This window comes from Cynocephalus volans, chromosome 15 (assembly GCF_027409185.1).
Source record: "Cynocephalus volans isolate mCynVol1 chromosome 15, mCynVol1.pri, whole genome shotgun sequence".
Classification (NCBI taxonomy): Eukaryota; Metazoa; Chordata; class Mammalia; order Dermoptera; family Cynocephalidae; genus Cynocephalus; species Cynocephalus volans.
In genome coordinates, this window is record NC_084474.1 from 59,756,203 (window position 1) to 59,781,203 (window position 25,001).

Here is a 25,001-nt window from a genome sequence, read left to right on the forward strand (position 1 = left end):
TTAGTTGCATCTTCTCAATAATTCTCCAAGTATCTTTTGCTAGTGTATATGCAGTTACCTGAAAGCTGAAGGGAGGGAAATCAGTAGAACCAAGGAAAAGTACAGTCCATTTTATCTAACTAATTACTACAGTCTAATCTCTTACCTTATTTTACTGTATCGCTTAATTCCAGTTTCTCCTGAAAAAGATTTTAATGTGAGCTGAATTACTTTTACCGTCAAACAATTCAGAGGATTCATGATGTATATAACATGTAAACATTTCTCAGTAATTTGCTTTCATTTTGTAGATGTGTCATTTCAAAATTTACATAATCCATGTTAACCAATTGTAAAATGACAGAATTAAAAAAAATAACTAGTGAACCTAACATGGTAAAAGTATTGGATTTTATGGTCACTTCCCCTGGATATTAATATTAATATTATAATGATAATAGAGCAGTGCTTTCATCACTGGAATATGTGGGAATAAAGCAGATTCTACTGTGAAAAGGCTGCTCACTAGAGTTCCTTAAGTTAGAGCTTGAGTTTATAATGTTTTAAGAAGAATGCTGTATATTGAATGCAGTTGAATCTAGTAGCTAACTGATAAAAGAGAGGTACCTTCATAACCCCATTGGCATTAGTTACATTTTTATAGTTTCCACTGGTATTTATAATGCTCGTTATGACATTAACAATCTGATCCTAAATCAGGATGAAGTTTGCTATTATTCTGTGTGCTCTTATTTATGAAATGGTAGATAAACCTTCCTTGAAATATTGCTATTTAAGCATGCACTGTATGAAATATAATGACATCTGAAATACTTAAATAAAAAAATTCTATTTTTAAATGATAATGAAATTAAAGATGCTTCAATTTTTAAAAAATGTTTAACATCCATATTTTTGTCAAACACTTGGGGAAAAAAGGTATTGCATTTGTGATACAGCAAAATTTTTGGATTGGATTCTATCTATTCTTTACAAAGAGATCACCTTGGTTTTAAGCATTTAGCATCCAATGTGGCTGTTCTTAATTTGTCATTGAGATTAGAATGCCAAAAATTGGGTTAGAAAGTAAAAACTAGCCTTAAGCTTTTAAAAAATGATTTATTTAATTGAGTCAGTCCAGATCCCCAAATTTCTCCTGCTAAGTCTTTGCTCCCTCTTCAGAGACAGTATCACTGATTTATAAGGATTATTGTCTTTGGTTCTTGTGTCATGGAGTTGAGAGGTGAAAGCAGTGGGATTGCATTTTCAGGATGCCACATGCGCACTCTTTCATCTGAGGTACGGTGTGCCTCAGGGAATAAGTTCAATCTTGATTTCTTTAGTCAATCATCCACTATCAGGTACCACTGCCCTGATTAGCAGGCTGAAGAAAAAGAGCGTATCTTAGGTGTGTGTTACAAAGATGAAAAATAGTGATGAGCCTGTTGGCAACAGAGTCAGCCCCTGGTTTCACTAGATGGCATTTGCTTTCTCTTTGCATAAATCCTCTTAGTGCACGAAGGAACAAAAATCAGTATTTCCATGTATCTTTCTACAACCTGATGAATTTTTCCTCAAATAGTAGTTTCCTTTCTTTGTTTAATCTAGCGTTGGAAAATGGAAACTGGAAGGAGCATTAGTAGGATGCGTCGTGGTTCTTGTGAAGAGAGATTGAAATATAGCTGTGTCTGCTTAGCATCCCTGCCATTCTGTGAACCAAGCCAATGGCTGACTCTTGAGACATGTTCAGCACCACACCTGTGCTCTTCCGGTCTCTTCATCTGGTGTTGCATAGATGTAAAATGGTTCTCTAGACGCAGAAGAGCCTCAGGATCCATCTACTACCTGTCAGTGATATCCCTCTGAAAGATTAGGATCTGAGGATTTTCTCAATTGCTTCTCATATGTCCTCTCCTCTTTGATCAACGTAAAATAGAGACGGTCTCCATACATATGAGGGTACATGCTGATAACAGCTACTGTTGCTACTCTCGTTAGGTACATATTTGAGATTTATCCGTGTGCATTGTGCATTATGGTGTTAAGGCAGAAATGGAAGTTCTGAAAAGAAAACTAAATAGTGAATACACATACTTTGTTTCTGAATTCTTTGCCAAATTTTGCTAATCTATTTCAAAATTTCAAATTATTTACTGAAAAAATATTAATTTTTACTTGTGAGTACTTTTTCTAGGAATGACACAAAATACAGATGTAATTGTATCATAAATACTTATGGTATGCTCATATAGACAACCGAATTTATTTACTATTGCATTTGACCTTGATGACGGAAGCAATTTGATAAGGTTAAGGTCAGTGACTGCATTATTTTTAGACAAGAAACAAAGTGTGTAGAATGTTCCGTTTTGCTTTTACCATGTTAACACCAAGTGGCATTTCGGGTTCTCTCTGTGCTATTGATTTCATCAATAAATTCATCCTCAGTGATTATCCAAAAGATTTCAGCACTTATAATTAATAACCGTTTTGAGAAAAGAAACACAAACGAAGATATACTCATAGTTTGGCTTTTCCTCGCTGGAAAAGTCTGGACAGAGTGCATATAAGAATAACAGTGCTAATAATCACATTTGTGGTCTCTCTCTCTCTCTTTATATATATATATATATATATATATACACACACACACACACACACATATATAAATCACTGAGGGAAATATCCTTTTGATCACATTTACTATATAATCCCCTGATACTGTTTGCTTAACTTTAAATCTGTCATAGTGGTAAGACATGTACATCATTATATCTATTTTATAGGACAAAAGTTAGTCGTGATCAACTCAAAGCTAAATAGTAAGTTTCCAGCAAAAGCATTTGTATTTTATTAATTATTTGGACTAATTATCACTATTATTTTTTTTCATGCATATATGTAGTGTATCAATGTAACAAACATAATAATGTCTGTAAGCAGCAATAAATTTATTTAATAGACCTTCCAGAAGATGAAATCTTCTACTAATTGCCATTATGTGTATTAAATTGTCATTAATGGGTTAAAAAAGGCATCCTGACTTTTTGCAGATTGCATGAAACTTCCCTACTTCATTGAGAAGTAAGCAATGAAGTGATCGTTGAGAGCTTCTGTGTACTAGGGCATAGGGGGCAAAGAATGAATGAATCAGTGCAATAGAAAGATCTTAAACATAAAAGTAGAAAAAGCTACTTTTGAACCATATTTGCAATAAGGCAGATTATCTGGTATCATCAGCATATACTGAAGCTGGGCCAAAAACTAAAAGAATAAAAACAAACCTTTTCTATTTTTTGTGATGGAGTTTAATTCATCAGATTGCTGTCTGGTATGCTGCAAACAGCAAATGCATTTAGCCTCTTTCAGTAGATAGAACTAACCTGTTTATAAATACTTTAATTAGATCAAAGCATAGAAACAACCAGAATGGATGTAATGGGCAAAAAGACAAATGAAATGCACCCGTATTACTAATAAAGGGGGATTTTTCCCTTTCCATGTTTATTGTACTAAAATTATTCCACACTTCCTTGTTCACTTAAAATATGGTATTTAAAATTTGAAAAATTACTTCACAAACATCTAGTGCTTTTGAACTGTGATTTTCACCAACCTTGTTTTATCTCACTCAAATTTGTTTAGACCCCCATCAGGCCTGCTCTGTCCTGTGCTAGGATCTATTAATGATAATTACTTAGAATACTATCCCCATTCTGTGATACCATCACATCATTGTGAAGATGATTGCGATCTTTTCCCAGTCTATTCTGTTTAACTCTGACACTCCTTCTATTATAGTGGGGCCTTGATAAGATCATGCCTGTTAGCATCAGACATTAGTTGGAATCAATATTTGAAAATGTGCCTGTTTTTGCTTAATAGTAAAGTTAGTGTGAGGGTTGAAGTGAGATCATTTGTTGGATGAGATGGTACAACTTCATCTTGTCAGGGTTCTTTGGAGTACTTTATGCTCAAAAGTATCCAGTGAGGTCTTGGGGAAAGCATAATTTTACTGACCAATCCACCTGGATATATTAGCTTTTAGGTAGATATCCTACCCAGATGAGAATATATGATATATTTTTAAACGGTTTAGTTTAGAAAAATGAGTTGAAAGGAATGAAAGTCTATCTTCATAACTTTTCCCTAAGGAAACCTACTTCAGTTGTCTCAATGAGGGGCAGTTTTGTTCCCCAAGGGACATTTGGCAATCAGTGCCCAAAGACATTTTTGGTTGTCACAACCTGGGGGGGGGCAGGGCATGGTACAGGAGTGGAAGGAGAATGTTTGCGGTATTTACTGGCATCTTTGGTAGAAGCCAGAATTGCTGCTAAACAGCCTACAATGCACAGGACAGCTTTCTACAACAACGAGTAATCTGGCCCAAAATATCAATAGTGTCAAGGTGGAGAAACCCTGATATAATGTTTACTGTGAATGTACCCCAAAGTAGTGGTGTTTGGCTGCAATGGATTTCCATTTTTAATGCGACTATCTATCTGCCCAGGAAGAGCAAATGTCTGTGTTGTTCCTTTTTCTGGTTAGCAAACATCTGATAAATTTTTAATTAAGGAATTCTTTAGGTGTACACATCTGGAAATCTGAATAGTTTCCTACAAATTTGTGCTGAATCGAGCTTCAGGTAGATAAAGTGACAAATCAGCCATGTAACATCTTTGGTCTTAATGAAGGCAAAGCTCTTTATTTTTTAGTGGGTAATAAATCCATGTTTGGAATTTATTATTTTTTTTTAAATTAGTGAAATGTAGAATGGAATATCCATATTTCTTGTTTCCCCAATCTTCTCCAACTTCATGAAATTTGCTTATTTGGTTATATATTTTGTTATATATATATATATATATTTATATAATGGTTATATATTATTTGGTTACTTGCTCATGTATGAAGAAACACCATTGAGTATTACATTTTTCATAGTATCTGGATGATTTTTTTTTTCACAATAGACGTTAAAAAAGGAAAATAAATTCAAAAATTTTTTAGTATCTTAACGCTTACAAAAAAAATAGATGACAAATGTACAGCATGTTTTCTGAAAATAGAGGATGTCTTTTTTTGGTTTGTGCATTTTATGATTACTGAAGTCTGTGTAACTGGGTTTTGAGACCAAGCTCTTTTATCTTCCAGGACAGTAAAGGGAATTTTTTTTTTTTTTTTTTTTTGTATTGTTGAGAGTCCTAAAAGCTTTTTTCCTGAGTACTCAGATGGGAGCAGTACAAAGGGGGCTAGAGATGCCAATGGCAGCGACACCCCTGGAAGATTAGCACACTTCTTTTGATGAAAGGTGGCTTCCCAGAGGGTTGGAGAATAAACATACGGGTGAAAGTGCTCGTTTGGGGAAAAGCCCTGAAGCGCATGAGAGGAGTATTCCGCTAAAGTCAGGTTAAGGGCTTAGTACTCTGAACTTGAACAACCTAGCAGTTCATTGCTCCTTCTCCATCCGTTTTAGTAAAGACATCATGGAATATCCCTCTTTCAGACTACTGCATTCATAAAAGCTGTAAGGAAAGGTTATTTGCTGTGTCTAAAATGGTTGAGCAGTTGACAGGTTAAACAAAGATTTTGTTTTGCTTATTTCTAAAATTCCTCATAAAGTAAAATAGGTTATCAGGTTTTTCTTTTTATTTTTGTTTAGTGTTACTTTTTTTTTTTTGAAGAACCAGAATTATATTTTTGGCAGCTGAAATAAATGATTGTACAAATCTAAAATTATTATTTTTAAGTACTGAGAAATTCTAAATTATAATACTGTTTTGGAGCATACTGTGAAAAAAATAACATAATTACGGAGGTTACTCTGAATATTTTTGAGGTTAACTTTGGAAATGCAAAATTACTCATTTTATTTTTAATTTTTCCTTTTTTTCCCTTAAAGTTTCTAAAATTATTCCCTTAGATCCTCAAGAGAGATATCTTGTCATATGTATTTCTAACAAGAAAAAAAAATTAAGTACTTCCTTTTTATAACTCTGGTTCTGAATAGCCAAGGAAAAGACAAGTAGGAAATTTAGTCCTATGAATAGATTTATTTTTCCTCTAGAGTCAAAAACACAAAGTAACCTGGTTTTGCTAGAGTTAAATAAACTAAAGACAACCCATTGCTCCCAACCCTCTATCTCCTAGTACTTCACAGTCCAACAAGTCATTTCTTCTTGTAGAATAAGATAAGCCTTCATGTGTTTGTGTTTGATGGATTAACAACAGAAAATTAAGGAATTTTACAAATATTCCAACTTGGCAAGCAGTAGCTACTCTTATCATGCAGAGGCCTGATAAAACCCTCTGATAAAGTATCTAAAGTATCAAGGAAACTAGTCTGGACAGTGTCTCAAAAAATACTAGGTATCTGACAGTGGTCTGTATCTCACTGCTTGAGTTGGGATGATCAGTTAACTGCAAACACCACTTTAGATAATATAACTGTTATTCTTAGCTCCATGTTTCTGTCTTTAAAGGTAGAACATTGCTAATGATAAGGGGCATATATCTGTAAAAACTACATAATAGGAGCTGTGCTCTTTCTCTTTGTTATCAATTTCAACTTGAAGCAAATGATCCCTTTTGGGAAGGAAAAGTATAATGGAATAAATAATACTGCTCACAATTTAGGACAGGGAAGCTTTGAAGCCTAATCCATACAAGGCAATGCTTCTATAATCCTCATAATTTACCAACTATTTAATATTAGTTACCATGTTATCTGACCCATATAGAGAAATTTTTTTCAATACCTTAACATCCTCCCACCCCACTTTTTTTTTCTTATTTCTACACAAAGCACTATGAATACGAAGTTTCTCAAGAAAGGAAGCACAGAACAGCTGTGGCGCATAATAGTTTATAAACTTTTGACGTTTTCAGTTTCATTTTATTTTATTTATTTTTTCTTTGCTCTCCATTGGTTTTAGCACTAGCCCTTTTCTCTCTTAGGGTCTAGATCCCCAAATCACTTCTACTTTGACTTATTATTTGTTTTAAATATATAACTGTTCAAATTTTATATATGCTCTGAGTAGGAGTGGGTTTATAGAAAGTAACTGCTTATGTATTTTATTTCATTAGTCTACTCATTAATTGAACAAACATTTATTATTAGCTAAAGTTCCAGGCACTGGCTAGGGCACTAAAAATATTGCAGTGTACTTGAAATAGACACTGATCTTGTTATCTGGAAGATTTTATTCTAGTGGGAAATACAGACAAACAGGCAATTACTATGTAACAGGCAACTAACAGTAGTGTTATACATGCTAAATAGAGGAAATATAGTATGCTAGAAGAGTACCTAACATGTTTGGGCATTTAAAAAAATAGAAGCGATATCCAAAGAGAGGGCTGAAGAATGAGTAGGAATAAATTAGTTTAAGAATATTTGTTTGAATTGGGAGGGGTCAGGGTATGTGGGGTGTGTGTGTGTGTGTGTGTGTGTGTGTGTGTGTGTGTGTGTGTGTGTGTGTGTGTGTGTGTTTGGGGAGGCAGGAAATGGGGAACATAATTAATGTGCAAAGGCCTACAAGCAAAAGCGAACATGGTAAACTTGTAAGAACTGTTGAGTTGTCCAATAAGGATGAAATACTCTTTAGTTTGTTTTAAAATATTTCAGTAAGGTACTAAATCATCAGCCTAGTTCACTTCAAACTGTACTGCGGGTTATTTCCATGCAATGTTTTATTTTGTTTTGATTCACCAATGATACTTCTAAGTGTTGTCAAAAGAGAAAAATACTAGAAATAACCAACCCTCTCCCTACTTTCTTTTTTTTCCAGCACTTCTAATTTTTTTAGAGAAATATATGTGACCGAGTTTCGATGCATGTTTTTATTGGGATTGATTTAATATCAAAGCATATTTGAAATTTGTTGACCTTATTATCTACAGTGTTTATCTTTTAGGCCACTGTATATGTGTATATGTGTGTATGGTTTTCTTTTGAGTGAACAGAGAAAATAGGGAAAATATTCCTGCCCTTATGGAGTTTACCATCTAATTAAAGGCTTAACCAGAGCTGATAAAATTTATTTTAGGCATTTTATACATAGGTGAAAGCTTTTGGCTTGACACTATTAGAAATGAATGGTATCTGTACAGAATAAAAGTGAAGACGGCATAAAGAGCTGCTTTTGATATAACCAAAAGAACAACCATTTATTTCAAATTTAAAGCTGTGAACATTTTACTGTGTTAAATTTAACATCAGAACAGTCAAAATTATTTTTGCATGAGAATGCATGCCAAATGCTTTTTTTTCTGTGATAAAACCAATAAAAAAATGACATATAGTGAAAATGCTGAATGCCTCTTACTTTGTAAAAAAGTACTAGCAGGTACAACATAATCTGAAAAGAAATTACTGACAGGTCTCTTTTCAGGTTTCTATAAAGCCCATCCTTAGCATTTCTATAAAGCACAAATAACAAGGAAACTATTCCACAGTGTTACCAATTATAAACCACTGACTATAAATTAGTAATATGGATTAAAGATTGTTTATAAACTTTGGCACTATAGGCATTTTGGACCAGATCTTCTTAGGTGTGGGGGTTGTTCTTTGCATTGTAGGATGTTTAGCAGTATCTTTGGCCTCTACCTACTAGATGCCAGTAGCATCCCCCTGGTTGTGACAATAAAAAATATCCCCACACATTGCCAGATGTCCCTTGGGGAGCAAAATTGCCCCTGGTTGAGGTCTACTGGAATAGAATATTTTTAGAGATCAGAAGGATGGGTTATGAAAACACAAGAGCAACACAGGAAAAGTTAAAATCTATGCACTTTATTTTATTAACTCTGATATTTGACCTTTGTTTTGTTTTGCTTTCGTGGCTATTAAGCTATTACATTTGGTGACAGTAGATGCATTTGAATGAAACTGAAATATTGGTTGGATTTGAAAAATAAACCTACCTTATAAAATATATAAGCAAGAGAACAATTAAATTAAAATGTATTAGGTAATATTTGATCTAAGGATTAATCTGCTTACGTACTTAGGTCAGAGACATTAATTCTCTCGAAATAGCTCATTCAATTTCTGATGTGGTAAAATTCAATGATTACTCAATACTCATGTTGTATGGAAAAGAAAGAATTTCTACAGCAAATATAAATGAAATGGAATGCTTGAAAGACAAAAAGTATTTTTTTTCTGTCAATAATCTTTTCTGAAATAATTTTGAAAGCATGTTTTATATGAAGAACTCACATTAAAATAAAAGAGTAGTTTGATTTCCCTTCTCCCTTCCTCCAGTCTGAATTACTTCATTCCACAAGACTCTTCGTGTTGGACCTTAGGAGCTATGTGTAGCCTCAGTTTAGGGCTGCTGCAGTAGCAGTGGATGTTGGGTTGGACTTTAGTCTCAGTGGAAATGATGATGCTGGAATCAAACTTTCAATCTTTCCTAAATTTCTTTTTTATTGGCAGCTTGAATGGCCTCCTTTATTCTTTTGTAGTCGGGCCTTCCATTAGGTATTTGTTTTGTTGACACGTGAATGCTCTTTTGTCAAAGATTAAACACACTGCCTCTGCACAGGCAGGATGCCATTTAAGATAGTCTTTTACTAAATTCTTATAGTAAGGATGTATGTCAGGCCAGTCAGGGGGCAAGTTTAGGTGACAGCTGATGATGGGTAGGCTTGGCACTCTCTCCTCATTGACCTGTTGAGAACATGGTCACAGACCAAAGTCAGAGGAAATGCCTCATCCATAGTCTACACAGTTGAATGAGATTTAAGGTTCCCTAATCCCATTATGTTTTAAAACCTTTAGTAGCTCAAACAATGTTATAAAGCAGTTAGCCTGGAGAGTCAACCAAAAAGGTGAAAGCTCAATGAAAGGTGAGAGAAACTCTAATAGTTCCTAGAATCCAGACTCCATGGAGCATCTTCTAGTCCTGCTGTTATTCAGTTCCACCTGATAATTTACCATCAATATTTATGTAAGAATTATTTTGTGCCATTTAAGCTATAACAGACTGTCATTTCATTATAGTTTGAATGACATCAGAAACAGTGTATTAAAAATGACGATCCCAAGTTTTATCATAGATCATCCAGTCTTTGTTAAATGCATATAACACTTTTCTTTAGCTTCAACAGGAAACTACGCTGGCAATACCTACAAACCATATGGCTGTGTTTTATATATATTCAAAAAAAAATAGATTTTGCAATTAAAGCTACTTTGCCAACAAAGCTCACCAAAACTTAAAGTTAAAAAAAAATAGGTATTTGTTTAATAAATTGAATTTAGTACAGGCAGGATGTTTAAGAGATGTTTGTGGTATTATTTAGATTAATGTAAAATAGTACTTTTCTGTTGTCTAGATCAAAAAATACTGGTTTATGGCTATGATAAACAATTTTGGGGCCATAAGTATGGACAAAGATGTTTTTGAATTAGAGATTTAACTTGAAGAAGAGAAGAGAAATGTTTTATTCAGAACTTTAGGAGTCCCCTATAATGGATGTGGAGGTCCGGTATGATATGTTAGAGCATTACCTGAATAACTTCATATAACAATATAAAGAAATAGATTGTGTATACATATAGACACAAACATGAACACACACACACACACATATATGTATTATATAATACACACACCACATATATAGTCGATGGAAGTGTAGCTAACTTTTTACTAGCACCTACTCAATCACTTTACACAAGACACAGGGGGCACTTTAAGAATAAGCATATCAGACTTGAAAGAGTATAGTTCTGCCATAGTATTAGTAGTTTGGGAGCTATCCAGGAAAATAAAAATAGGAGGGATTAGAGGGATAATGCAAGGTTATTATAAGTATTTATCAGTTGTGGGTAGATAAGTTAGTGGGGTAACAACCACCCCCCTTCTCTTAAAATAGCTTCAGTTTTCAGATTTAACTCCCCACCAAAGCTTGGCGCCTTAGTTAAATATCCTCAGATAAAGAAAAAAAAGTAAATATAGACTATGAATCAATGTGCTGATTCTGATGTTTTTCTCCTCCATGGAGGCCACAAAGTAAGTTGTAAACAATAAACTTTATATATTCATGAGATTAAAGTTTTAGAACTTCTTACCACCTTGTGGAGTTCTCTTTGAATTAATTATTTGGGAAAAACAACAACAACAACAACAAAAACAAGTGATAACTAAATGTTAATAAATAATTTTGCTTTATTAATGGGATTACTTAAGTATTTTTATTTGTGACAGTTTTGTTTTTTTTGCAAAATTTGTTTATTGAACAGGGTTTAATTGTTCTTAAAAACATAACACTCCACTCTTATAACCGTGGAACTTACGTAGATAGTAGTGTAAATACAGCTTTTAATTAATACATTGGAAAATATTAATGCCTTGAGTACTTAATACAGTTTTAAACTTGTATGCCAGAATAATCAACTAGATGCTAAAATGTCACAGTATAAAAATTTTATTTAAAGGCTTTTGTTTTTATATTATTTGATAAGTTTCAAAAATTGGGTTACCTTAATGAATCTGAAAGTATGCAGAAAAAGCACAGTCATATTCATGTTTCTGAGTAGAAATGCAATTTATAAAGCTGTACATAAAATACACAATATCATAATTTATCAGATTGCCATAATAATGTAAGTAGTGTTATTAACTTCCTCTAACACCTGCATCAGCGTGACATCAACACTCTCCCAATCCACAAAATTAATAATAAGGAAATGGTAAATTTGGTACCCTGAGTCCTCAGAAGTAAAATACAAAACAATATCAGCCATTAAAAGGTGAAAATGGAACAGAAAAATAAACACCAGATACAACAGAGTTGTTTTGTTTGTTAACTGTGTGAAAGAAAACTTGATAAACATTTCCATTCTGTTCTCAAAACACAAGCAGCTTTGCTTTAATATTTCATCAGATCACTATTAGGCTTACAAGGCATTACAAAAACCCTCTGAAAAATAGAGTTAAATTTCATTTCAAAGCACTGTAGTGAGCACATGAAACCCGCAACAAGACTTTAGTATCATTTGGATAAGAAAGAAGGGAGACTCAAAGCAAAAATATCAAAAGGTCAAGAGGATTCTTTACTCTCAGTAATTGCCTGCAAGGCTTTTTTCCCCCCTCCCTTTTTTCCCCCTTGATACATTGTTTTTAAAGGGTTGTCAGAGATGTGAAAATATAAAAATGCAATCATAACAAGAATTGAAAAATCATCTGGGAAGGTGAAAGGACTTTCTTATTTCTTATTTGGCTATTGAAGGGTAGCCAAATTGGCAGGCCATCCTTGAAACCCCGAAGTCTTTCACATTTTGGTACAATTGCATTTGATTTAAAATACATTTTTCCAGTTTAAAAATGTTAACTATCTCATAGTGCAATTGAAACCTGTCTTGTGTCAAAAACAGGAAATTCTAAGGAGAAATAGATTGTGGATATATGTCAGATGTTTCTCTTATTTTTTTTCTCACTTTCTTTTTTAGACACACAAAACCCATATGCACACACATATTAATATATATAATATATGCAGATATTGATGGAATTCTGTGAGTTGAAAGAGGAGGAAGATGTCTTGAAGGATCCATATCTCTCCCACCAGATTTGTGCTATTATCACTGAAATGTGGCCTTCAGTCTTGAAACAGTTAAAAGAGTTCTAAGGCCACAAAAGAAGAGATGTCTTCAGAATTATCTCCCGCCTCACATTTGCTCTTAGGCAAGCAGTTTAAAAAAGCCCAGTGATTGAGCCAGTGATCCAATTTGAAATGCAGAAATGATTAGAGCTGCTTGCCTCATTTCATATCGAAATTCTCTGATTTATGACAGGGCTGCAGCCAAGATCTATCTCCAAAGGGAATTAGTGTGCAAGTTTGCATATTTTTGTTATTTAGGTTTCTGATAGCAGCTGCTAGCTAGAAATACTGAACTGGGAGGTGGTGGGGCAAGGATATTCAGCCACTGGAGCAAAAGAAAGATAAGAGCTTTCTGTTTAGGACATCAAGACCCTTTGACCAGCATATATCTGTGTTATATGTGCTTCTTAAATGTGTGTATATTTAAGAACTTGTTAATGGTATAGATGAGAGTGTATGTGTGTACATAAATTGTGAGATCCAGGGAGCCCAGGAATGTATTGGAATGGTTAATTCTAATAATGGGAGAAGAATTACTAAAATTCTGTCTCCATGTTTTAACTAGTGGAATTTTAATGAGGCATAATACTTCAATCATGCAACTGACCTGTGGGGCACAGTATAGAACATATAATGAAACAGAAATAGAATTCTGAAAAAAAAAAATTATTACCTTATCTGGAATTTACATGAAGTGTTAACAGGAAATTATGCAGCAGTTATAAATGAAAAATATGGGATTTAATGTACTTATTAATAAAGATTTGTTACATACATGATACCAGTGTCCCAAATCTGCTGTCCGCAGCTGTCCCCAATTTCTAATGTTTTTGTCCTCAGATGCCTCATTTAGAGTCATCTTATTACCATGTAAGCTAATGCCAGTTTCTCTTCAGTGAGTATTCCAGTCCAAGAAAAAAAAGGAAATATCTTTGTGCACAAGTCAAGGGCTGCACTTTCTATCAGTTACATTAAAATAATAAACACACACACTCACAACTTCATTGGTTGGGTCAGTGCTCACCTTGAGTTTGTAGATCTTAATTGTAGTGGCCAAAAAGTCATGATTTTTCCAGTAAAAAATTTCCTGAAAGAAAGATGAGCAACTGTCAGTCTACATTAGTACTGCAAAGAGCAAAGAAATCATCGTGGGAGAGGTTATTACTTTAGCTGCTCTCCGGCTCTATATGGAGTCATTATGGCCTCCAGTCTCAACAGTGCTCCTCAGCTGACCTTACCATAATGCAGCGAGGCTTCTAGGTATAAAAGCTGCTCTCATATTTCACTGAGTATTCTCCAGCGGTTCAAGGGTTATTGTAGTAAAAACTTTAAATTTTGATTACCTTGTTCGTTGACAAAGAATGCAGTGAGATCTATAAAGACATCTTTAAACTAAAATGCCTGAGTTACTCCTTTTAAATCAGCCCATCTTTTTTCCTATGGGGCTCTTTAACGTCTAGCTATCTTGCCTAATTTCAAGACAGTAACCTTTCGTGTGGCTGGTGTCTCTGGTGCTTGAGAATAGCATTGTGCCAGTATCTCAAAAAATTAATTTCTAAAAGATTCTTGATGCCAGAAGGGTCTGGCAATAAATATTAACTTGATCATAACTTTTATTTTCCCCTCCCCCTCCCCCTTTCCCACCTCTAATAACCACAGTTCTGTTCTCTGTTTTTTTGAAAGTTCAGTGCATTACTGTGATTGTTTCTTGAACAAAGACTTTCTTTAGTATTATAGCATTGTTAAAAATGACTTTTTTTTATTTTAAGGTATTTATTATATATATTAGGTATTTATTATTTTAAGTAGCTCAGCTCTAAATTGCAAAGGCTAATAGTTCTAATGTATAGTAAGGAGTTTTATTAGTGACCTAAATATTAATATTCAATGTTTTTTAGTTCAAGGGACTGAGCTTAGTGCTTTATTGTTTCATATTTTCATAACTGTGAAGCTGATATAGTTCTTCCATTGTACAGGTGAGAAAACTGAGTTTTCAGTATATCCTCAAAAAGCACTACATTATTTAAAGTGCAAATCATGGATTTGAACTCAAGTCTGACATCCATCAAAATTCTTAACTACTTTAATTTATGTTCTACCTCTCTACATTTTTGTTTTAATAATGTACTCCTGTTAATTATGATTCACTCGTTAAGTCTTCTATTGATTCAACACTTTCTGAATTATTTCCTTGAGCCAGGCACTGTGCAAAGGTCTAATAATATATTCATTTCTTAGATTTAGTCTCTGCCCTCAAGCAGCTCAGTCTAAGGAGATATTCAGATCCATAAACATATGACTATATGTATCATCATAAGATGATTTCTGATGGAGGTATATAGAAGAAATTGTTTCTTTTCAAAAATAAGTAATAGAAATGACCTCTGGCTAACTTAGGCAAAAACAGCATTTATGGAGAGGATATGGGGGAGTTCATAGAATCAGTGCGAGGTCAGAGAACCAGGTTTAGAAAAGGACCAGGAGCAAGGCAATTTGAGGGTGGGGAGCGTATAATAGTAGCAGCCATTGTACAGGCTTATCAGGCACTTTCGTGGGCGCGAATGAGCTCCGACAAGTTTTGGTCTTTTATATTCTTTGTTCAGGATTATGTCCCGAAAGGGAGTGCCCTATCAGTCTAGCTTGGGTCACATCTCTGCCATTAGACTTGGGAGGGAAGGCACCTATTAATACTCCAATGTGTTTGTTCAATGGAAGAATTACCCAAAATGACATAGAGAGCTATTATCAAAAGGAGATGGACGAGATGCTGGCCAGCAATAAACAGCAATTATCTAACCAAGGTAAAAGTATAAAGATGAAACATTTAACTGTCTCAAGTACCCATAGAAGGGTCCAGAAGGCAATTTTAAGAAAAGTTCTGAAGACTGAAGTTACTCAGAAACTGAACTGAGAATGTAAATTTCAGGCAGAAACAACAACACATACAAAGGCAAGAAAGTGTGAGACAAAGAAATATTTTGGAGGAAACATAAGCAATTTAGGATGGCACAAGGCTAATAATGAAGGTTAAAAGCAGGTAATGGGAAACTTTTCTTGCCAGGCCAAGAAATTTGAATTTTATTTTCTATTCAGTGGTGATAGGATAGAGAACATTAGATATTGTGAGCTTTTTTTGCCAACATTTTTCTGTCATCTTCACGGCTAAGACCATGTCCCTTATTGGTTTTAGTGATATGGATAGGCACATAAGTTCTTTTTACAGTTTTTTAATCTATGTACTCCTAATGATCGAATTCCAAAAGAGAATTGTATAACACTAACATCTTATAATTGACTTCCAGTATGTTCTAGAAATCTATGTGTAGTAAAACAACATGAACTAGGTGAGAGGGAAGCAAAGCAAGCAAAATTAGCTGATATATTACTTTCATCTGAAAGAGCAAAAAGAGAAAGAGAAATGACCAGTTGTGTAATAAAATTGACCAGAATGGGTGAAATGTTTTGGCATTTAGTAGACCCTACTTCTGTGTAGTGTGTAAACACTTATGGTAAATGGCGGTATTTATATCACAATAGACGAGCAGGTTGTCAATTGCTTAAGTGAAAACATGTTTGGATCCCTGATCATCTCATGTCTCGTCTAGTCAGATTAAAAGGAATAAAAATGAAGAGAAAGTCACCAAGAGAAGGGAGAAAACAAAACAGAAAAAGTAAATGGGTTTTCTTTTATTCTCTTTTACTTTCACCCTCTGCATATTTTTTTTTTTTTTTTTTTTTGGTCCAAGGAAAGAAGGAAACCATTTATAGTGAAGGTTTCATATTTCTACTGTCGCCATCTCAGTTTTCATCCTAGTTGCAAAGAAATTGGCACTCTCCCTGATTATTCTGTTGTGCTGTTCCAGGGGAAAGGTATTCTTTTCCTGTAAAAACTTTTGCAAGTTTAGCTTCAATTCTAAAGCTCCTGGAAGTTTCTTAGTCTAATTTGGGATCCAAAGCTTCTTTTGCATATCAGTGGTGAGAAAAGACCTAATAACAGTTAAATAGTTTATTTCACATAAGAATTTAACTGCTTTCTAATTATCACATAAAGCAAATCACAATAGAGAAAGAGGTCTCTGGATATCAGATTTTTGTCTGCTTTTTTTTTTTTTTTTCCTTAGTAATTATGAGATTCCTGATAAAATGGTTGGAGAGAGAGAGCCTAAAACTCTTTTAACTCTAAAACCTCAATTTAGCAAGGTAGTATCTGTGGTAATTTTCAGCATATGGGACTCAGGAAAAGGACAGATATACTCTCTCCAGTTTTTGTTTCTCAACTCCAAAAGTTTAGTTAATGCTCTTGTTTGTTACAAAGTAGAACTGAAATTGTACATTGAATGGGCCGAACCCGTGGCTCACTCGGGAGAGTGCGGCGCTGGGAGTGCAGAGACCGCGGGTTCGGATCCTATATAGGGATGGCCGGTGCGCTCACTGGCTGAGTGCGGTGCGGACCACACCGTGCCAAGGGTTGCGATCCCCTGACCGATCACACGCACACACAAAAAGAGAAATTGTACATTGAGGTGTTTCTATTTTTCAGGCTTGTCCAAGGGTACTTCAAAAAGTTTGAGGAAAGCCAGAATTAAAAGATAATACAAATCCTTTCATGAACTTTTTGAAGTTCCCTCATGTATTTGTGCATCAATTTCCTGAGACACCTCTTTGGTGTAAAAGCTGCATCTTAATTGTTACCCAGCATATATGAAAGTCATACCCTGCTGTCTGTGAAAAAAAAGGACATTATTAATAGATGCCACATTTTAGGTTGAAGTTAAATGTTAGGGCCCTGTTATGCCTGGGTTCTGTTTATCACTGAAAATCAGGCAGAAACTTTTGGATTGGCAGAAGTTCCCATGGTCACTTTTGAAAATTCTGTTTTGTCTTCTGTGCGTAGTTCTAATCATCTTGGTAATTTACACAAGAAGTATAAAAGAAGTGTCAATGCTGAAATAGTTTTACTTATGTAAAACTAAAGATATGGAGATGTATGTTTCAAATATTTGACATTTATAGGGTTGGGTGTATGCACATGTTAATGAGAAAGGGAGAGCAGACCTAAACCTCTCACCTGTGTTATTTCCTCGTGAACACACCAAGTACGTCTTTTTAACACTAGATGAAAACACAATAGTTTCTTATGAAGTAAGAATAGTTATTGAAGCGCACAGAGGACAATTTTGTTTTCTTTTTTAAGCTTAAGCCATTTTCAGTTTCTTTTTTTCCCCTTGTTTTTCATCCTATCCCGTGCAGATAAATATTATAATAATGATGGTGCTATCAATTCATCTTAATTTAGTAGTAAAAGGATAGCGTAACAATATATTTGAGTTTTCTTTCTTCTAAGTTAGTGAGGAAATCTCTATATAGTACAGCATGTTTTAACTGGTCTCCTATTTAATTTTTCCCATGAATAGTGTCTTTCACTTGGGAATGATAGTGAATCAAATTCCTAATAGTTCTGATGCACTATATCTGCATTATATAAGACTACTAATGAGGATAAATATTAAATGTGAATAGATATTACAGGTGTGAGACATTAGATGAGAACTCGAAAGGATTAAATTCTACAGGGGATCATTATTTAAGTTCTTTCCAACCCTGTTGTTCTGCTGCATAAAACTTACTTTAGTACCTCTCTGGACTGTTATAACATCTGTTGTTCTTGGAAAAAAAAGTCTTTTTTTTTTTTTCCCTTCATCTTTTTGGTCAGAAATAGCTGTGTTATTCTGCAGTGTTGGCCCAGAATGCCTTGCAGGGAGTAAGCTGTGTTCTAGTGTTCTGACTAATTAATTCCCAAGAGAACTGCTCCTTACAACTGGGTTTGCTCGCTCCGAGTCCAGCAGTGGGAAGGAACGCCTTTGGGAAGGTCACTTGAGAAAGCTATACTACACATATCTGATCATCATGTAAATAAAATTTTTTTTAAAAAGGTGAATGACAAGATGGTAAAATCCAGGGAAATTTTACGAAAGACCTGATCTGAATGATTACTGTTATTTTTATAACAGGCTTTTAATCTATCAAAATGAATATTTTTTAAATTTAGAATAGCTGCTTGCCAAATTATAATCTCAGACTCTTAGCTTTGCACTATCAAATTGCTTAAATGTGATTAATTTTTACCAACCAGGTAAATTTTTAAAACTAATTTTTGGAAAAATTATGAATTCTTCCCTTTATCTCCCTTTGAAAAATAAAATAATTCCATATATGTACATAAAACTATCTTACCTCACCCCACAGCTTATTTATATTAAATAAACTCTAGTCTTATTTTCCAAATAATGATTTTCTACATCTTCCTCCTTGTTCTTACATCTCCCTCATAAAAGAATTAGTTTTAATTTCTTGGGACTGACCAAGAAAGATAATATAGTCCTTTCAAAACTCTTTATGTGTGAAACCCTGAAGGAAAACCCTAGAGCCTTCTTAACTTCTAGCAACCAATTACTATACACAAAAAAACTTTCCCCAATTATGAAGTCCACTAATGCATCCTGCACAGACTCAATTTCATGAACTCTGTTGCAGAGGCAGCCCTCACATAATTAACAGGAAGACACTGCATGTGGTCAGACCTTCTGCTAATTGATTAAATGAGTCTATTCCTAAATCAGATTTTAATCATAATAGCATTGCTATGGAACTAGCATCTATAACAGAATTTGCAGAAATCCAAAATGCGGACTTACTAAAAATCCAGAATACTCATTGGGGAGCTGTTTCAAAATTGAACCAAAGGAAAAAGAAAAAAGGCCACATTGCTCTCTTGAAATGCCACTCTCTCCAGTTGGCTTTCTTTAGTATTCCCACTTCTGTTTGATCCTTGTCCTTTTGTGATTCATTATCCACACCTAAATGATACAAAACATGTCAAACTTTCGTCCTGGCTTCATGATTATTTTACTTAACAAGTGCTGGCTAGTTTGCCTGCAGTTTCCCAGTAAAACATAAATCCTCCCATCTGCTTATCTGCTTGTCATTTTTTCTTTCTCTTTTTTGTCTTTTCATTTTTTTTAAGAAGGCCACGATGTTCCCTAAGGGTTGTGAGAGAAGTTCATCCCATTGAACTGGTCAGCAAGATATCATTAGCTCGTTGTGTACATGAAATCCAGGGGTTAGAGCACCAAGCGTCACAAGCCAGTTTCTTTACCTCCTTGAGCTGATCAGAGGATCAGAGTATCAAGGAAGGATTAGCACTGACTTGGGATTTGTGTGATTGGTTAATTTATTGCGGCAATGGCAGGCCTTTCATCTATGGCAACATTTAATCAGCACAGCCATGGAGGCTATTACCGGTTAGCTCCTTTCTCAAGTCAGCCAGGGCTGTACCATCAGCCCTATCACAACTCCCCTGAAATTTCCAAATTATCTGGAACAGGCTTTAGCCTCACAGTAATAAAAATTAGAAGAGATTCCTGATAGCACTGGTGGAAAAGGCTTTCACTTGCACAGGGCAAATTATAAATAGTATGAACGTGCACTTTAAAAAAAAAAATTCTCCACCTCTTAAGAGATGTGCAGGACTTATCACCCCTGCTCTGATCCAAATCCTCATGGTTGAAAATTTATATTAGATTTTATCAGAGAGGCCTAAGTCTAGAAAAATCAATGAAGGTTATCTTTTATGTTGCAGGAACTTGTGGAAATATTGATTTTCATTTTATAGTGAATTTGGAGCATGAGTTGGTAATCACTGCTGAGCCGACCACAATGTTTGCCTACTGTATCTTTTACTGAGTTTTGCTCAAGTATTTAAGATAGTATATTCCTGTTGATTTTAGTCTATAGTGTAAAGACAGATATTCCTAAAACACAAAGTTGTACTTGATAAAAAGTACATCCAGAAGCTTCCTATTTACAGTGATGACTTCAATGTTTTGAGACTATATTTTGTCTATTAATGATGGATTTTGGAGTAAAATATACTTTGAAATTTTTGTAAGATTTATTTCATTTTTGCTTCTTTCAAGTTTATAAACCAGGAGAAAGATTGTTTAAAAAGTGGTATTTTTAATATTTTTGTTCTCTTGAATTCACTGATTTATTTTTATTTCATTCTTCCTTTTTATGTAATTTAAATTAAATTATATCATTACTACAAGATAAAAAGCTTTAAGGAACGATTGCTGATTTTTCACTTTTTGAAATATTTAATTTCTTTTTAGTCCTCATGTGTTACTATTTTTTGTAAAACCTAGTATGGAGTGTTGTGGGATAGTTGTTTATAACATAGATCTAAAGTTTTTATAGTGATAATTTTAATTCAAGAGGAGAAATTTGTTCACCAGTAATAACACTAGCATAGATTCAGAAATGCTTATTAGTGACTAAATTCTTAAGACTTTAGCATGATTGTTGCAGTTTTTTTTTCAGATTTCCTGAGAAAATAATGCCTTGTTATATTGACTATGAATATTTTTACATGGGGATAAGTTTAGCCATGTTCTTGTGTTTCCGTGTGTGCTGTGTGCTAGGTCTTCGTTCACTATTCAGCTTTAATCTTGTGCTCTCAGTCCGGCAGAGTTCAGTGTCAACTCCCCTGGGCTGCACGGGTGAGCCTTCTTCCATCTCCCTTTCTCACCCGCAGTGACGCTCCTGAACTTGCACTTGGCAGCCGGCAAACAATCATTTCTGTCGATCGCCACCTGAAGCCATGCTCCGTACTGCAGGGCCCCGGGGAATGGCCAGCAGTCTTTTTATTTCTCTGAACATACCCCAAAGATGTCTAAGCCAAGGAATTAACAAGATAACGTATGAAAACACTGAGCCCAGTAGCTGGCACATGGTAGGGCTCGCAGATGGCAGCTACTAGTGCCATTATTGCCTGGGAAAGTCTATAAGGGGACTCCAGAGAATTTATCACCTGTTCCCTGGGCTTGTCCCCTAATTAACTGGATTTGAACATGTCTATTCATGGCCAAACTTAGGAATAATAGTGACAAACGTGTATTTTTTTACTCCCTCTGTCCTGTCCTCTTTATTTTTCTCTTTCTTATGCTCTTAGGCCCTCACCCCTGCTAACTCTTCAATTGTACGTTACAGCCAGATGCATCTGAAAGTAAAGACGGTAGCATAACCCAGGCATGGGTGTAGTTATTTAATCCTTCCCTATCTTTTGTTCCCTCTGTGCTTCTTCTGTATAGGAAATAGAGTGTTGGGACTAATAGGACCCAAATGACACAGAGATTTCCGAGGGTTTGTAGAAAATCACACAGCTGATGGTGCTGCCTAGATTAGAGACCTGGGCTGCTGTATTTAATATGAGCATTGGTTGAAGTAAATGAGAATGCATTAAGGACTCTTGGCTGCAAGCTGTGGAAACACAGTTGAACCATCATAAGGAAAAGAAGAAATTTATTATCAGAATTGTGGAGTATCTTATGGAAACAAAGGGCAGAAATTCACCGAGCCTCAAGATTTATTAGTACCAAAGATTCAAATATCATCAGGACACCTTTAGCATTTGTTATGGCCCCTGATTTCTCCAAGTCTGCCTCACTCTCCCTCCTCTCATTTCCACTGCTCCTTCAGTGAGAGAAGCTCTGAACTTGCCAGTTCACACTGGGACCCACCAGTGAGGCATATCCTCGACTCTCTTGGTTTTGTCATTGAAAGCCCTAGGAAAGGGACTTACTGTCCAAGTACAGGAGAGGTGCCCATCCTAAAGCTAGAAGGTAGAGGAGAAGCAATTCTCAGAAAAGTAGGACTCTGGGCAGACATTTTATGTGTTCATTACAATGAAAGAGTATGAACTGCTTTCAGAATCTGAAAGCCCTCATGCAGTATAATATCTGGTTTTATTCTGTGGATGCAAATTATAGGAAGATAGATGTTGGTCAGTATAAATATGGGTGTGCTGCCTTGTAAAATAATGAGTGTACCTGTTTATCCAGTTACTAGAAATATTTAACTTTGGGTAAATGAAGCCTAGTAGTGATAATTGTTAGTACTTACACACTCCCTACCTGACATATTCTAGAAGAGAGTCTTGCATTAACTTGAACCTGGCCCAGATGACTTTCAAGATTCCAGAATTAAGATTCATTGAGTCTGTATGTTAAAAATGGTTTTATAAATATTGTGTATATTTAAAAAGTGAGTTAGTACATCAAATGGCTCGTACACATGATATATATCTGCAGTTGTACATTAATGAACATGTGTGTTCATATTATGTATTTGTTTGCCTGTGACAGATTTGATTTTCTCCTGCTAATTTTGGCCATAAACCTGGGGATTTTAATGCACCAACACTGAATATTTATGTAGTATTCTTTAGGCTAAATTTTAATTTTAAAAAATTGTGTAATAATTTATTCGAACCACAGAAATTTAGAGACATTCACAGCTTTTTCATCATTATTGTTGTTGTGTGCCCAGAGCTCCCAGACTGGATACTTTTTAAATCAAGTCACATTTTGCATGATATCCTTCCCAGTTGAGAAATTTATTCTGAAGAACCGATAAATTATTTTTAAAAGTTTTATTTTAGTCTAAGTAACTAAACTTTGTTTGGTAGACTTATAACTGTACCATGATACGTAGAGAATTACTGTGATTCATTTCATGATTTTTGCATAGTAGAGCAGTAGGCATTGTCTCTCCATATGGCAGCTCTTTGCTGCCAAAAAATTTTATGGTGTTAGGCAATAGCAAAGGGATTTCATACCAAAAGGTGCCTCAGCTTTGGTTATCTCACATAAAATAAGACTTGGCATACAGCATTTTGCAGCAATGGTGTACAGATTTAGAATTACACAGATTCATGCTTAAAGTGTAGGATACAGGGATGCTCAAGTGTTTTGTCACTGAGTTAGTAACATATATCATAACGTAAATCTACATTGCACAGTATTTAATTTAGTATCCGGGAAAGAATAAAAACTTATATCAAGGATGTTAATGTACAATGACAAATGCTTCTGCAAAATCAACAATATGGATGAATTGTGGTAAGGATAAGCATCTTTGTGAATTTGTTTCTCCCCCTAAAATGTGACTGTTAAATGTTAGATGTTTTCTTTCTCTAATAGTTGAGAGTGGCCTCAGAGTGAATGACTGGTCTTAGCAAAATTTTCTCTCAGAATGGTTCTGTAGTAGCTCTCATCTCTATTTTTAATTATCCATATACTCCCTCACAATGTGGAAATCATGATCTTTCAAATCAAACAGCACCAGTATGAATCCTAGTTGTATTACTCATTAGCTGTGTGATATTTGGAAAGTTAACTGACTTCTCTCAATTTCAGGTTCTTTTTTATTTAAAAAAATAAAAGCAGGTGGGAGCCCAGTTTTTATCCTGCTTAATTGAAATGCTTAAGTGAGCCTTGTTTGACCAAGTCCATTGCTCCCTCCTTTCTGAAACACTTTCATCCCTTGGTCCCCACGGCACTGACGTCTGTCCCTCTCCCCACCTTGCTGGATGTACTTTTAGCTTCCTTGGCTGAGAACCTGACCTCTAAATATTGATAAATACTAGGACTCAATCTTGGGGTTCTGTTCTTTTGTTTAGATGATCTCATACCCCATGGCTTAACTGCCATCAATAAATTAATGATTGCCAATTTAAATCTCAGCCCCACTCTCTCCTCTGAGTTCCAAACTTACATTTCTAATTGCTTACTTGACATCTCTGCATTACATTAAAAGATGTGGAAATAAGAGATCCAAACCATATATCCTGAAGTTGCTCTTCTCTGAATCTCCCCCATCTTGATTAATGTCACCATAATCAAGTTGTTCAGTCCCCAAACCTGGCAGTTATCCTTGATTCCTCTCTTTTTCCTCACTGACTTTATACCTGGTGAGTCAATGAACTTCACCTTCAAAATCTGACCATTTCTCACCACTGACAGGATTATCATCCTGGTTTGTACCATCATCATTTCCCACCAGATCTCATCAGCAGTCTCCCAACTCAGTGCCCTCTATTTATTCATGTCCCCTAGAAACTGTTTCTCACATGGCAGTCCAAATAGTATTTTACATGTAAATCACAACATGGCATTCCGCAGACTATCCAATGGCTTACCGTCACACTTGGAATAAAATCCAAAGCCTTTTCCATGACCTACAAGGCCCTATACTATCTGGATTTTTCCTAGCCCATCTCCTTCCACTCTCTGCCTTGCTGACTTCACTGTGACCATGTTGGTCTCTTTTCTGTTCAAGAATATGCCAGATTACCATCTTGATGCCTCTGCATTTGATGTGTACTTTACCTTGAATATTGTACCTCCAGATCTTCACATGGCTCAGATTTTCGCATGGCTCAGATTTTCACATGGCTCGTGCTTGGATGTCCTCTCTGCTGCAAGGCCTTCTCTGGACAAACTATTTAAAAGTCAAAACAAAATAAGCAAACAAACAAGACTTTGTTATTGCCTCTTTCTATC

The 25,001-nt window shown here is 35.0% G+C and overlaps 1 protein-coding gene across 1 annotated transcript in view; it reads left to right on the top strand.

The window, feature by feature from the left end:
- ZFPM2 (zinc finger protein, FOG family member 2) overlaps positions 1-25,001 on the top strand; it is a 456,749-nt gene that overhangs the window by 242,039 nt on the left and 189,709 nt on the right. The window lies entirely within an intron of this gene.